A 16,578-nucleotide genomic window follows, 5' to 3' on the forward strand; every position below is an offset into this window, starting at 1 on the left:
TAATTAATTAAGTCTTGGATGAGAATCTGACTTATAAGTAGTAATCAATAAATATAAGCAATTTATTATCACTATTATTACTATATTATATTATTACTGTGCTATTACTATTGTTACTGTATTATCTTTGTCTTTTTGTGTCTTTTTGGCTAAAGAAGAAACAAATCATTACTACCCATCTTTGCATGGCAGCTTGTCAGCTTGGTGGCTTACCCTAAAGAACACAATGAATTATTTGATGGCATTCAGAAAGCACCCCTTCTCAAATCTTTCTGGTAAGAGAACCATATTTTTATTTTTCTGGAACAAAGCTCAAAAGAAAAATATAATTACTGAGTTGAACAAAACAGAATCATAAATAAATTAGTTGCATTTTGTTTTTCCTGTCTGAGAAAACCTGAAAAATCATTTTCCTTTCTATCTGAAAGGACATCTAAAAGGAACCAGACCACACAATGACACCGAGATGTCTGTACCTGAAGTAAAATAAATCACAGTGGAAAAGGACGATATCTGACAGGAGGCTTTGGATATTGTTTTCATTATCCAGTTATTTTCTATGTAAAAGCCACTTGTGTCTTGGAGTGGACCTTGTCATCTGAAAAGCACTTTATCTTGTTGTATTTCCAAAGATTTAAATGGAAATTGTTGCTTTTGGGAAATAGCCGTAAGGAGACAGTTGACTGCTTTTAAAAGCCTCGATCCATTTGCCCCCTAATACCAGTAAGTCCCTGCCTTGTGTTATAGGTTCTGCTTCCTCCAGAAGCTAATACTAATTTCATAATCTTAGAAATAATCAAATCCTCAAAGCACATATACACTTAACATGTGTGTATGTTGTGTAGTCATGCAGAATCATATGTAATTCTAAGCAGCAACCTTATAATGTTGAATGATCCTTCTAATTCCGCAGATGAGAAAACCAAGGCTACAAGGTTTAAGTCCCTTGTTCAAGGTCCCACAGTCACCAAGGAAAGGGATAGGAAGTCATCTCCACTCAGCTTCTTTGTTTCCACCTCTCAGTTATTACCACCATCCTCAGTGGATATGGTTCTAGCCTCGTCATTCAAAATAATAGAAAATTTAATAAAAAATGGAGCCACAGCCTCCCAGGATTCCTACCTCAACTTAGACAACTTAAAACAAGATTCAAAAGAAGACTTGTTCTATTGCTATATTTTGTGCTATCTGGACATCAATCAGTGTCATGCGAACTGATCTTACGCATTTCTAGTAATATAAATTCATTGGAAGTTCAGTATTTGGGGGGCTGGTATCCCATTTTATGGCACCCCTACTGTTTTGACAACACTGTGTTCTAGGTATGTTACTGATACAAAATGAAATGACTTTCCCTGTAAAAGATTCTTTAGAATGCTAAACAGGTAAAAAGTAAAACGGACTCTGTTTGCAATAGCATTAAGCTAAAAATGAATGTTCAGGTTAAAAAATAATGATTTCAAATATTACCCTTTGAGATTCCTTCTAAGGAACAGCACTGAATTTATAGTTATTCATTATAGATTAGTGTGTGTGTGTTACGAACAGCAAATTTTTCTTTCCCAGATGTATTAATTATTTACTGACATTCGAAATTCTAAAAATATGCTGTCTCTTGACTTGTGGGGAAAAAATACACAAAAATTGGACATAACCACACTGCTATGAACCTCTCAGATGAACAAAGTTGAAAAACCCATAGGCAGACAAAACTGCCTCTTCCTTTTCTATCTTACCAACAGTTGCTTTAAAAGATTCTAGGAACATATACATACAGCATAGAAAGAACAAGAGAGATTTCTAGTGCTGTTTGGGTAACTCATGTCTTCTTGTTCTACTAGGATTAAAATAGCATGAGATTACATTTGTTCTGTCATTTAAAAAAAAAAGTCATACAACTAACTGCAGAATTCACAGCCTTTTCAAGCACATACTATTATTTAAAAAGATTAACCACAGATTGGCCATAAAGCATGGCTCGACACATTTAGAGGATTAAAACATTGCAGGCTATGTTTTTTTGTATCATAAGGTATTTATGTTAAAAATGAAAAACCACCAGGATGCCTAGGTGGCTCAGTAGTCAGTTAAGCATTGGACTTCGGTTCAGGTCACGATCTCACGCTCATGAGTTCAAGCCTCGCATCCGGTTCTGTGTTGACAGGTCAAAGCCTGGGGCCTACTTCAGATTCTGTGTCAACCACTACTTCTGTACCTTCCCCCCTCACGCTTTGTCTCTCTCTCAAATATAAAACTTAAAAAATAAAAAAAAGATGATGGGCATGGAGGGGGGCACTTGTGGGGATGAGCACTGGGTGTTATATGGAAACCAACTTGACAATAAACTATTTAAAAATAAATAAATAAAAGAAAAAAGGAAAACCACCATAAAACTATAAAATATCCGTATGTTTGGAAATTTTAAAAATAATCATGTAAATAATATATAGGTTCAAGGAAAAAATCATAATGAATTAGAGACTATTTCAAATTGAATGATAATGAAAATATAAGATTTTATAACTGTTACTAAATCATTACCTAGAGAATATTTTTATTTAAAACACAATTATTAGAAAAGAAGAAATGTTGAAAATAGATGAAGTAAACAACCATATCAAGAAGCTATAGAAAGAAGAGAAAATTAACGAAAGGAAAGTAAAAGGAAGGGAAAAAATAAAGGTAAGAGCAGAAATTCATAAAATAGAACAAATCATACAAGAGAGGAGACTAAAAGAGCCAAAAGTTGGTCTTGTTAAAAAATAAATAAAACTGATAAAACTTCCCAAAACTGACACAAGAAACAGAAAGAAAGAAAGAAAGAGCCTCAAGAATTCATCTACAACTACTAAAAGAAATAGTAACAAAAAATCTTATCAAAAAAGAAAGTCTAAGCCCAAAACTCTTTCAAGTAGTAAAAGGAAAGGGTAGACTCTCCAGATCATTTTATGAGGATAATATAACATTGAGTCTAAAACTAGGGAAGCAAAATTATAGAAGTGTTTCTCACCAGTTGAATATATATGCAAAAATCCTTTGAAAATTAATAAACAAATACAGCAATTTACAGAGGACTAATATGTATAACTAAATTGAGTAACTTCCAGAAACTCAAGGCTGGTATGACATTCAAAAATCAATCAACAGGGGAGCCTGAGTGGCTCAGTTGGTTGAGCGACCGACTTCAGCTCAGGTCACAGTCTTGCGGTATGTGGGTTCACACCCCACGTTGGGCTCCGTGCTGACAGCCTGGAGCCTGCTTCGGATTCTGTGTCTAAGCTTTCTCTCTGCCCCTCCCCTGTTCACGCTCTGTCTCTCTCTCTCTCAAAATTAAATAAACATTAAAAAAAATCAATCAACAGAATTTTCCATTTACTAAGAAAAATTCTTAGTAATGAGGAGGAAAATTCTGGTATCATTTTAATAGTTGCAGAAAATACATTTGGCAAAATTAAATATTAATCCATAATTAAAAACTTTAAAGTAAGAAAAAAATAAAAGTTCCTCGGGTTGAAAAGAGGACAGTTAACCGTTGAACAATACAGGGTTAGGGGTACTGACCCCCTCAGCAGTTGAAAATCTGTGTACAACTTTTCACTCCCTCAAAACTTAACTACCAACAGCCTATTGTTGACCAGAAGCCTTAATGACAACATAAACAGTCAGTTAACACATATTTTATATGTTCTATGTATTATATACCATGTCCTTACAATAAAGTAAGCTACAGAAAAGAAAATGTTATTAGGAAAATTACAAGATAAAATTAACTGACAGTACTATATTTATTGATAATAAACACACACACACACACACACACACACACACACATTTAAGTGGACGGATACAATTCAAACCCCTGTTGTTCAAAGGGTCAAATGTATTTGAAGAAAAAATCTACAAGAAACATTGTACTTACTGGTATACTCTGACAGGAAACTAAGGATGCCACCATCACCACCCCCATTCATCTGTATAGTGATGGTTTTAGCAACTGCAGTAAGCAAGAAAAAAGAAACATAAGAATTGGTAAAGAAATGTTATATTTCACAAATTTTGGAGAAAAAATTCAAATGAGCCCACAAAATGTTAGTTTTAAGAGAATTTAGCTAAGTTACTAAATAGATACCATGTTATTTCTCTATGACAGCATGTTATATCTGACAGCCATAAATATTAGAAAATAAAATTTATAAAGGATATATAGTTTATACTAACAAAATATTAAAGACTACCAATAAAATTAAGAGATGCATAAGACCTCTTTGAAGAAATTAATACACATTTCATAAGATAAATTTTATTTTATTTATTTTTTTAAGTTTAATGTTTATTTATTTTTGGGAAACAAGAGAGAGACAGAGCATGAGTGGTAGAGGAGCAGAGAGAGAGGGAGACACAGAATCCAAAGCAGGCTCTAGGCCCTGAGCCATTAGCACAGAGCCTGACATGGGGCTTGAACCTAAAAACTGTGAGATCCTGACCTGAGCTGAAGTCCGACGCTTAACCCTGAGCCACCCAGGCGCCCCCATAGATAAATTTTAAATTACTGAAATAAATAGATATATACTACTCTGTGCATAAATTAGAGAACTAATTTCGTAAAGATGTCAGTTCTTCCAACACTGATTTATAAATTCAGTGCAATCTCTTCACAAATTCCTACACAGTCCAAATCCCTATACAGATCTCCGTGGAACAAGACAAGCTTAATTCAGTATTATATAGGAATGGAGAGGCCTAAAGTAACATAGACCTGCTGAAGAAGAAAAGCAAACTGGGAGAGGAGGTTCTAATTGCTATTAAATCATATAAGGGTATAATCAGAGGCAGATTTACCATGGAGCTTACACTGTTCCTTTTGAGGACTCTTGGAAGTGCCCTAACACTGTGTTCTCATGACTATGCTTCTGCAAAATATGTTAAGATATTTAAACACCACCAGTTAGGACTGTGGTATCTTTCCTCTCTAAATTCGCCTTCATCAAACATGTACTGATTTTAGCTGACTTTGGAACAGCTATAGGCATTCGAGGGATTTGAAAGAGGAGAAATAAGTTGGGGAATATATTTAATATTAGTTTACTGTGGCATATTTCTGTGCATCCCAGTTACTTCCACATTTACTTTATTGCTAGACTTGAATTATTAAAAAAATGGCTCCCAAAAATGTGCCTAAGATCTCTGGGGTAACTCACCCAGTGTTGTGACCTGAAGATGTGAAACCAGAAATTACATCACAATGTGTATTTGTCTTAGAACATTGCAGCCAGAGGTATATAGGTGGTGGGGGAGAAATCAGATATGAAAAGTGGTGCCAGAAGCTACTTTGTGGAAAAGTTTTCCAATCATCAGACATGTTTAATACTACGTGGAGAATTCGTCATTGCTGCTTAAGTCAAGATGGAAGCTCTCTTGTTTTAGACATGTACTTGAGAACATAGGGTATACAATCATATAAGTTCACCATACATCTTTATGGGAACTATGCAAAATAGAAAGTATCAAAATTCTTCTCATTATAAGGCACAAACTTATCAGCAATATACAAATGGTGAGTATATCTATAAGTCAGTTATGAAAAATTTTGGTGGATGTTTTTCTAAATTTGATATTCTAAAATATTTACATCTTTATAAGCAATGATGAATTGAAAATTGAACAAACTTGCCTAAACTCACAAAAATAAATTTTGATTAGCTATGTTAGAAGACTGAATTTTCTTGTCATTGCTTTAATAGAGAATGGTATTATTAAATCATCATTATATGAAAAAGCAATAAAAAATACATAGCCAAAAATTATAGAAAAAAAAACTTTTTAGCGGTATATTAAATGACATGAGGATCAAAGGGAAGAGAAAAAACTTTAAATTTTCTTACAACTAATAGCCCTTGAGACAGGCAGAGTGACCTTTCTTTAGGAACTCAACTACTTGATATTAATATTTTGCTAAAGGTAATCTTAACCTAACATCATCCTGACCTCCAGGATCCTTTAAGTCTACAATACATATAAAAATTCCATTGGAACTTTCCTTTATCTCTATCCCCCCACCCCCCAAGATATACGTTAGCAATCATCTTCCAAGCACATGGCTCCTGATACATATCTGAAAGATCTCATGACTAAGGTTTTATTGGGCAGTAATAAATGACCTTTTCCCAACAATAGCTAGCTCTCCCAAGGTCCTGGAAACCTTGCTTCCAAAATTTCTTAGTGACTTACACTATCCCTAACCCCCTCCCAACTTGAAAGTATATAATTAATTGCTTCTCAGGGTGGCTCAGTCGGTTAAGCATCCGACTTTGGCTCAGGTCATGATCTCACGGTTCATGGGTTCAAGCCCCGCGTCAGGCTCTGTGCTGATGGCTAGCTCAGAGCCTGGAGCTTGTTTCAGATTCTGTTATCTCCCTCTCTCTCTGATCTTTCCCTGCTCATGCTGTCTCTCTCTCTCTCAGAAATAAATAAAACATTTTAAGAAATTAAATTGCTTCTCCCAATCCCAGTACAGCTCCTTCTGAACCATGGGTCCTGTCCCCATACTTTAATAAAATCGTCATTTTGCACTGAAGATGTCTCAAGAATTCTTTCTTCACTGTTTGCTCTGAACCCCAACATTTCCACATCTTTAAGTGCTTAATTAATAAAATATGTTATTTTTCTGGGCTTCATGACACTTCATGAAGGTGTTTGTCAACTTCTTAATATTTATGATTTGCTGTGGTTTATTTTCTCACTCACTTTTGCGTATCATTTTAGATTCACCATTTCTTTTTTCTTATAGAACAGCACAAAATTGTATATATTAGCTTTGAGCTCCTCAGTACCTAGATCTTTACCAATTTTAGCAACTAAGAACTAAGCAACTTATAACAAGAAAGTGCAGACTTGACTCCTGATTTCAGCTCATGTCATGATCTCATGGTTCCTGATATCAAAACCTGGGTCAGGCTCAGTGCTGACAGTGTTGAGTCTGCTTAGGATTCTCTCTCTCTCTCTGCCCCTCCCCTGCTTGTGTGTTCTCTCTCTCTCTCAAAATAAATAAATATTAAAAAAAATTAAACGTGGACTTGGCATAAGGATAGATAAAAGAGCAATGGAATATAATAAAGAGCCTAGAAATAGACCAATAAATATATGGTCACCTGATTTATGATAAAAGTGGCACTTCAGAACAGTTACGAATGTAACATTTTCAATAAATGATGTTGGAACAATTGAGTTTATGTGGGGAAAAAAACTGCACCCTCTACCTCACATCATTCACAAAAATAAATTATAGATATGTCATAACCATAAATGTGAAAATCAAAACAATAAAGCTTTTACACAATAATACGGAATACTATCTTCATGATAGTTTGGGAGTAATTCCTTAATTAGGATCCAAAAGCACTATTAAAGAAAAACATTGATAAATTTATTCTTGAAGGGGAGAAATTTGTCATCCTAAAATATGCCTCTTTGCCATATGGATTATTTTCGGCTGGTTATTTTTTATGAAACTGCAGAAACTCTGAAAACCAAGTAAAAGTTACCCTTTTGTAAAAAGACATTTATATTTATAAAGGAAATCTCCATTGTAAGGGTATCTTCCCCTCTGTACCAGGAGGAGAAGGGTTACTAATCTCTAGAAACCCTTTATCAGTGGTGAAGTTAAGGACTTAAATGTGCACGAAACCTTATCCTTGTTTACTGTGCTTTTCTTTGTAACCTCCCATAACTGGCCTCCTCTGCCCACTCCTTTTGTCTTTAGCTGGAGATGTTATTTAAGGTGGTGGCTTAGGGCATTTTGGAGAGTAACTCAGTTTTCCTGGGTCTCTCCCATGTATACAGGAGGTATACATGATATTAAACTTTTTTTTCTTCTTTTAATCTTTTATTATGGGGGAAGGGGTCTCAGCCAGGAACCTAGAAGGGTAGAGGAAAAATTTATTTTTCCTACCCCACAACCTCATTAAAATTAGGAATTTCTGTTCATCAAAAGACACCACTGAAAGGGAACCTTGTGAGGGAAAATACATATGCAACACATACAATTGTCTTTAGGCGCACATCTAGAATACACTGATCCAGAATCAATTAAAAACAAAGAAAGAAAATGGACAAAAATCACTTCACAAAAATCTGAATGTCAAAAAAAAAAAACATATAAAAAGGTGCTCAACCTCATTAGCCATCAGAGAAATGCAAATAAAAACCACAATGAGATGCCATTATATTCCTAGTATACTGGCAAAATTAAAAAAAAAAATTTTTTTTATAATTTATTTATTTTGGAGACAGAGACAGACGGAAGACGAGTGGGGGAGGAGCAGAGAGAGAGAGGGAGACACAGAATCTGAAACAGGCTCCTGGCTCTGAACTGCCAGTACAGAACCCGATGCAGGACTCAAACCAACGAAACGCGAGATCATTACCTGAGCCGAAGTCGGAGGCTTAACCAACTGANAGCCACCCAGGCGCCCCATAAGTCTTTAATCCTGTAGAGCAAATGGGAATGTTTTCTCACTCCCGGTAAAAGTATAAATTGGTACAATTTTGTACAAATGTTTAAGGGTAATGACTAAAACTTACTGTGTTAATACTCCATAATCAGCAATTTTACTCCCAAATATACATCCTAAAGAAATACATGGTCATGTACACTATGACACCTATTCAAGAATATCCACATGGCACTATGTGTTACAGACCCAAACTGGAAACAATTCAAATATCCATCAACAATACCATACTGTATATGTTCCACTGTATAAATTATAGATTCAATCCTATACAATAATATTAATGCATTATAAAGGCATATTGTTAAGCAAAGACTATAAAAGAATTGTACAAAAACAGGAAATATTAAACTATCTTGTTTAGGGATATACGATTTGGTAAAACTTGAAAGTAAAATCAAGGATTGGTTATAGTAAAATATACGATATTGGTTCCCACTGAGAAGGGAAAGGACAGAAAGGAATTTCTGGGAGATGTCAGTAATACTTTATATGTGTGTTGTTTTTTTTTACTTGAGTATACTTTACTAAGATTTTTGTTTTATCATTCAGTAAGCTGCTAATTTATATTTTATGTACACTTAGGCATTTTATTTTTATAAATAAAACATTTATTCTGTGTCATTACAAGACTTTTTTAAATGCATAGTGAGTAAAGTTTTATAAAATTAAACATTATCCCAAGTAAGTATCAATTAAGGTATTAGAAAACTTCATCTGGGGGGTGACTGGGTGGCTCAGTCGGTTAAGCGTCCGACTTCGGCTCAGGTCATGATCTCACGGTTCATGGGTTTGAGCCCCGCGTCGGGCTCTGTGCTGACCACTAGCTCAGAGCCTGGAGCCTGCTTCACATTCTGTGGCTCCCTCTCTCTCTGACCCTCCCCTGCTCATGCTGCTCTCTCTCTCTTTCAGAAATAAATAAGACATTAAAAAAATTAAAGAGAAAAAATAAACATTAAAAAAATTTTTTTTTAAAAAGAAAACTTCATCTGAGTAAATTTGAATATCTAATTGGTTTTATTAAGCAATTCATGAATTGTGGAGAATCCCATCTAGCAAGTGAAAAGGAGTTCCAAGGAACTATAGGCAGAAATGAGGTGAAACAAGTAGGTTACTGACGTGGAAATGTTGGGGTTCGGAGCCTACTGCCAAGATAGAATTCTTGAGACATCTTTGGTACAAAAAAGGTGGATTTATACAGGATCTGTGGGCAGAAAGAACTTCACTAGGGTTGTGAAGAGTGGCCAATTACGTACTTTCAACTTAGGAGAGGTGTAGGGATAGCACAAGCCTGCAAGGTATTTTGGAAACAAGGGTTATAGGGCCCTGAGAAAGCTAGCTATTATTAGGAAAAGGTCATTTATTTAGTTTAAGTAAAAGTCAATCTTTAGGCCCTTTAGATGTATGCCTGGATTATGATTGCCAACATATATTTGGGGGTAGAGATAAAGGAAGTTTCCAAAGGAATTTTTATATGTTAAAGTAGACTTACAGGATCCTGGAGGTTGGGATGATGTTAAACTAAGATTGCCTTTTGCCCTTAGGAAAGAGTCATCATTGAGGCAGTTGAGTTCCTAGAGGGAGGTCACTCTGCCTATTTCAAAGACTTGTCAATGGTCTATAAGTTGTAAGAAAATTTAATTTTTTTTTCTGCCTTTGTTTCCTACATCAGTTATCAGCAAGATATGATTATTTCAAGTTAAGGTTACCTTCTCTCAGAGGAAGGCAGGAGGTTTTATCTGGTAGGTTATCTCTCTAGTGCTGACCAGGAAATTTAAAATTCCACTCTGGAGGGAGGTAGATACCACAATTAGGTTAGGTACTGAGTCTTGGAGGTGTTTAATATAAGTGACACCATTTGGGGCCTGTTTCATTTTTTACCTTCCCTTTTTTTTTTTTTTAATCAGTAAATGCTTGTTTATGTTTTAAAAATCAAGCAATACAAAAATATAAGAATGGAGGAAGTCACCTCAAAGCCCCTTACCAAGTGCCTATTTCTTTTTAACAAAGGAAAAGATGTTCTCTTCCTTGTCAAAATGAGAATCAGAATCTTATCTTACTAACTTTTAATAGAAATTTCCATTTTACAAAAATGTTGATTAGTGTCCTATGGAAAAATATTTCATTGAACACTCACAGCCTAGCTGTGCTGAAAGTCTCCTTTTTGGTGATGAATTGCCTATCACTGCTAAACACTTCAGTGAAATAAAATATTGCTTTATTTAAATTTATACTTTGATAGAGTTCATCTCTTAATTAGTGCCTAGACAAATAATTTGGGAAAAAGCAACCAAAAGCAAAGAACTATCAAACACTTAAGATATTTTATTTAAAAAGGTATTTTACATAATAAAAAATAACTTTTAAGTGTTCATTGTAATATACTTAATTACATAAAAACAGAATCACTTTAGACTTCTCTCCTAGACACATAATAAAGTGGAAAAGGGACAAGTCACTAGTGGAATTTGCCAAAATATATTTATTCATTTATTCAAAAAGTATTTATTGAGTGACTTTTATGTTAACCTCACACTACATTAAGTGCTTGGGTTATGACAAAGGACAAAACTGTCCAAACTCCATGCTCCCCTAGAATTTGCATTCTCATTTGAAAGACAGGTAATAAACAGTTAAAATAATGTCAGGCAGTGGTAAGTACTCTGAAGACAAATAAAGTAGAATGAAGGGACTGTGAGGACACAACCTCAGGTAAGGTAGAGTGCTGAATGCTGGTCTCTGTATACTCAGCTTGCTGGTTTGGGAGGTGGATGGGGAAAATTCCTCAGACAGCAGATGTATTTCACAACACCGGGAAAGTATCCAGTAGAGATGGTATTCTTCAGGTGTGGGAAAACTACAAAACCTGCGTATGGGGAAAATTTCTGAGATTCTTAAACAAACTCTGAAATAATTTGGTAGCTCATCTGCCTTTCAAATTGAGGCTTTCCATAAACTAGTTTCCAATCAGAGAGTGTGGGTCTCATTTCTATTCACATAACATCATGAGATTTTTATTTTCTAGGAGAAGTAGCTTGGAAATAGTACAATGTAGCTCAGGAGTCAGCTAAAAATGTGTTTGTTCTCTTACTATTGAGGTTCTAAATCATGCACTTTTCTTATTCCTGCATGAAAAAGAAGGGTTAAATTGAGACAGTTAAGTGGTTTGTGGATGTTTGAGACCCTCATAAACTAGAACATCATTATTTTCAACAGCATTTATTCGTCATTATCTTTTGACATAATAAGGAGTAAACTAAATGTGTAAGAACCTCCTCTGAAAAGTGTCAATATGATCTCTTTGATAATGTGTCCCTTTCTCCTAAAATTGAAACACATCAAATAGAAACAAACAAATAAAATAAAAGCGTTCTCAAAATCTGATTGAACAAACGTTATTTATAAATGTAGCCCTTGATGTGGGACCTGGAAGTAATGCACATGAAACTTTAGATTTTTTTTTTCTTAAATCTCATTTGCTTTTCAAAGACTAGTTAGACTGATAGCCCTGTACCTTCTTGGAGAGTTTTTCATGACTTTACTCGAAGTCTAAACTAAACTAAATTCCACTAGATGAAACTCAAACCCATCTGTACTTTTTAAATTATTAATAAGAGTTATTTTACACAGCTATTTTTTAAAAAATCATATGACACTGAATACAATTTTGAGTTTATGTAAGCTAATGCATTTATTTTCTTCTTTCTCAAAAATTGCTCACTTTTTTTTTTGTCTGCCTTACCTGTGGAGTTCATACTGAATACAAAAAATTGGTAGTTTAAAAACAAGTGGCAACTATTTTCAGTGAATATTATCTACTGTGTGATATCTGACAGACATGAGTTTTCTTAGTTAAAAATAGACTGCTGAACATTTATTAGAGTCTGAGTAATGCTGGATTGATCAAAGCTACAAGTGGCAACCAACGACAGTTCTCCTGTGCCAGGTTATAAGAAATATTCCAGCCCCTCTGGAAAACAGTGTGAAGGTTCCTAAGGAAACTAACAATAGAACTCCCCTATGACCCAGCAATAGCACTGCTAGGAATTTACCCAAGNAAATATTCCATAAGGCAGATATTTACAGTTGCATAGGTTGTGCACTGCACATCTTTAGCACATCCCCATTACCACTGTACGTGACTGCTTTGACTTATGAGAAAACATCATAATCCTGCACCTTGAGACAGAAAGGAAGTAAGGAGCTACAGTTATCAGCATAAGAACAGAAACACTTATACTGCACTAGGGATATCCACTGGGGTAGAGAAGATTGGAAATTATGTAGGCTTAGGGAATCTACAGATCCACCTATGCAACAGTTCCATTAGAACACAGGTGAACAGATGATTCTTGCATAAACTGCTATGGTCTCTGGACAGCTTGTCACTTTAGCCTCACGGATGCCTCTATGAAACCAACTTTTCACACTCCAATCCCTCAAAACAGTTCCTTAATCCTTGGACAGAGATGCTGACAGAGGAGAATAAATTTTTACTCATGGCTTCTGTCGAATGATTGGGAGGTGAGTGGATTAATTTATAACCAAAAACTTGAAAATGCATCAGCATAGAATTGGAGATTGTGCTGTGAATTGAATTTAAATCTTGCATTCTGCTCACACCTACAAATTGAAGTTCTCCAAGTAAAGGCATTTGAGGATAATAGAGAACAAAATTCATCTGAAAGGAAATAGATGCTTTCCTCAGCCACAGCATTTGGCATATTACAACATTTGGACAATGAATTTGGCTCCAAGCTTTCTTATAGCCAGGAAATGCACTAGGGTTCTAGAGTTTTTGGTTTATGACAACAGAAAACATAAATTCATTTGGAGTGGAAAAAAATCCTAAGTAGAAAAGACAGCAAGAATCTATAACCTGTATAAGAGCATTTTTGGTCTTAAAGGGGTCTAAAAAACATCTCATTCTATGTGAAAACTGATGCTTAGAAAATTGATAATCACAATCTTAGCACATATTCTTGATTAGTTTTTCATGAGGGAATTCTAAAGATGTTTGTAAGGAGGAAAAATTGTTGATTTATTAACAAGGTAACAAGATTTTTGTAGTTAGAAGAGGCACTATAGATGAGGGAGCAAAAGGCATGCTAAGGGCAAAACACAAGCTAACCTAACACCACCTCCCACCCCCTCCCACCCCAAAGGTGGACTATACGGGCTATTTCTCAGGCCCTCCTGGCTGCCCAAGAACAAAGGAAAGGGCAGAAAACAAATGGTTAAACTGATGGAGTCTCCATCAGTTTACAAATATCTTAGTAAATTATAAAAAGGCAATCTTTCAATAGCCTAATAATCTCCAGGAACTCCCTACTAGCTTAATGATAATGCTTTGTTAGAGGGAAAAACACCTTAACTTGATAATCTTTTTTTTTTTTTTAATTTTTTAGTGTTAATTTTCAAGAGACAGAGCATGAGCAGGAGAGGGGCAGAGAGAGAGGGAGACAAAGAATCCGAAGCGGGCTCCAGGCTCTGAGCTGTCAGCACAGAGCCCGGACGCGAGGCTCAAACCCACAAACCGCGAGATCATGACCTGAGCCAAAGTCGGACGCTTAACCGACTGAGCCACCCAGGCGCCCCTTAGCTTGATAATCTTGATAGTAGCTAGGCCTCCAGTAATCTGTGAGTCTTCTTTAGCTTATGGAAATCCCTTCGAGAAACTTTCTCTTGACTTACATCCCCCAACTCCACAGCATATAAGCAGTCACTCCTTACAAACCTAGTGAAACTTTTTCTGCCCATGGGTCCTGTCCCTGTGATTTCATAAAATCACCTTTTTGCACCAAAGACTTCTCAAGAATTCTTTCTTGGCTTTCAGCTCAGAACCCCCACTGCTCCAAAACCCCATCATTATTAACTACAGAGTCAAATATCCTTGATTCCCCAGATGAAGAAACCAAGACTCAGAGAAATTAAAACAGAACAAAATAAACAAAATAGCATTAGTTAATAGAAGAGGTAAGAAGAGTAACAGATTTGTGAAAAGGGATTTCCTGTTTAGCACAATGCTGGGACAGTGAACTTCAACCCCAAATCTTTCTTGATAAACACTCCCAAATGCTCTAGGGCTTCACAATCAAAAAGAGTTAGAATGAATGGACATCCTTTAGTAATGGAGACACTTACTTGGGGTTCTTGAAGCAGCAGCAGCAGCAGCAGCAGGTGCGCCAAGCTAGCTTTCAGGTGAGCCACCTTCACATAAGCCGCCGACTCTCACAAGCTTTACACTCCAGCTGTGTTTCAAGATGGATCAAGTAGCTGACATTGCTGCTGGTCCCCTGTGCTTTCCCTGGCCGTGCTTATCACAGCCTCGCGCCTGGAAACGTCCCAGGCCGATGGCACAGCCGAACCCGGGCACACTACTCCATGCGCCCTGCTGCCGACGTTTCTAGAGCGACAGCGAGCCCAGTGCAGTGAAGAACCCCACCGTGGTGCCCCAAGGGTCATCGCCAGGGCACGCATTGCCTGCGTGCGCAGGGGGAAGGGGATTGAGTGGTTGGGACTCATCCCCTGCGGCGCACCAGCGAGAGGTCTGGAGGTGCTGCTGGAAGCCGCTGGCTGCCAGGTCCAAAAGCGGAACCGGAAGTACCTCCCCAAGGCCCCCACCACGTGGCTTGGATCTTCTCCGCCCTCGCGAGCCCAGAGCGGGTGTGGCACTCCGGAAGTTCTGAAGAGATCGTGGTGGCGGTGAGATTGGGGCAAGGGAAAAAAAAAAAAAGAAGAAAAAATGTTAGGATTTTGTTTTAACACATATGTGAGAAAACAATACTTAAGCATATAACTGTCACGTTTAAGTGGTCAATAAAAGATTCGCTATTAAATTTAAGTAAAACAGGCCATTTTAGAAAGAAATGAAAAGAAAGCCAGAGCCTGTGTCACTTATAATGAGCTTGAGAGCAAACAACAGTCTCCAATTCAAGTTTTCATTAGAATAAACAAATTTGATTTGAACATACAATCTCTAGGTGGTTGCAGCTCTGCAGGTATAAGACAGAGGGGACATCACAAAAGGAAAAGAAAACTGTAATAATTGGTTTAAGGAAGAGTAGATAGAGGAAGCAGAGAGAAGAGATAGAGACAGAAGAAGTAAGAGATGTGGATAAGATGGGAACCATAGAAACAGGCTGGATTTTATAGATTCATATAAAGGCCCACGGGGGGGGGGGGAACTCTTTCTCCTTAGTTGATAAGTATTTCCTGCTATTGAAGAAAAAAAAAAGTCACCTAAGGAAAGAACACTGAACAACCACGATCTTACTACACCATGAAAATCGATGAGCTAGTGAATATCGTAGACTAACTTTTCTGGGTCTTCGCCCTTACGCAGAAGCCTCTGATTTCCTCTATTTTTTTTTTATTTATTTTTTTCCCTCTATTTTTTTTAAACAAAACTGAAATTCTCTTGGTAAATGATATTTAAACACTATAATTTTCACAAACGGTGGGTGAATGAGAAAATCTGAGAAGGACTAGTACAAACTCAGCACATTTTTAAAATAATGCTGATGAAAAATTCCTTTTCTGGCAAGTCTTTTTTCTAAGTTTACACCTTAACACCTTACTCTCAGGCTTGGAATCAGCAGAGAGGCCAGTTAAACCTCCTCATGGACCTGTTCCTCAGGCCTAATCTGAGGATCTGACTTCAGCCTGTCCCCAAAGCTTACAGCTTCTTTTTCAAGTTCCCTCAGGCCACATGAAGGCCTGCTGGAAATTCAGAGTAAGAAAGAAACAAGGTGCTCAGCTGAGTGAATCATGGAGAAAATATGTTTTACTATAGTAGAGACGAACTACAAAGCCTCAAGACTGATACTACTCTTGATCATTGGATGAATCTTTGGAGTAAGAATAAATGTATTTCCAATGAAACCACTTAGACAGTACTCACCTGGATAGGCAAGTAGATTAAAGAAAAATATGCTCAGTACTTTAAAATTGTATAAAAGAATTGATCCTTGACAGTGGCTAAATTGAAATTGCTGCTGTTCACACGATAGCATACTTTTGTAAAGATGGGCCCAAGAGGAAAAGATGTCTGGTGTGATGATTTCAG

General features: G+C 36.4%; 1 long non-coding RNA gene across 1 annotated transcript in view; it reads right to left on the minus strand.

Annotated features, from left to right (window-relative positions):
* Nucleotides 1-15,050, minus strand: part of LOC144234103 (uncharacterized) — a 99,989-nt gene extending 84,939 nt beyond the window's left edge. The window contains exons 1-2 of the long non-coding RNA XR_013335863.1: nucleotides 14,655-15,050; nucleotides 3,920-3,994 (exon numbers count right to left, since the gene is read on the minus strand). This is a non-coding gene — a long non-coding RNA (uncharacterized LOC144234103). The remainder of the gene's footprint in view (nucleotides 1-3,919; nucleotides 3,995-14,654) is intronic.
* Nucleotides 15,051-16,578: the final 1,528 nt, after the last annotated feature.

The sequence above is a fragment of the Crocuta crocuta genome, unplaced genomic scaffold, assembly GCF_008692635.1.
Source record: "Crocuta crocuta isolate KB4526 unplaced genomic scaffold, BGI_CrCroc_1.0 scaffold518, whole genome shotgun sequence".
Classification (NCBI taxonomy): domain Eukaryota; kingdom Metazoa; phylum Chordata; class Mammalia; order Carnivora; family Hyaenidae; genus Crocuta; species Crocuta crocuta.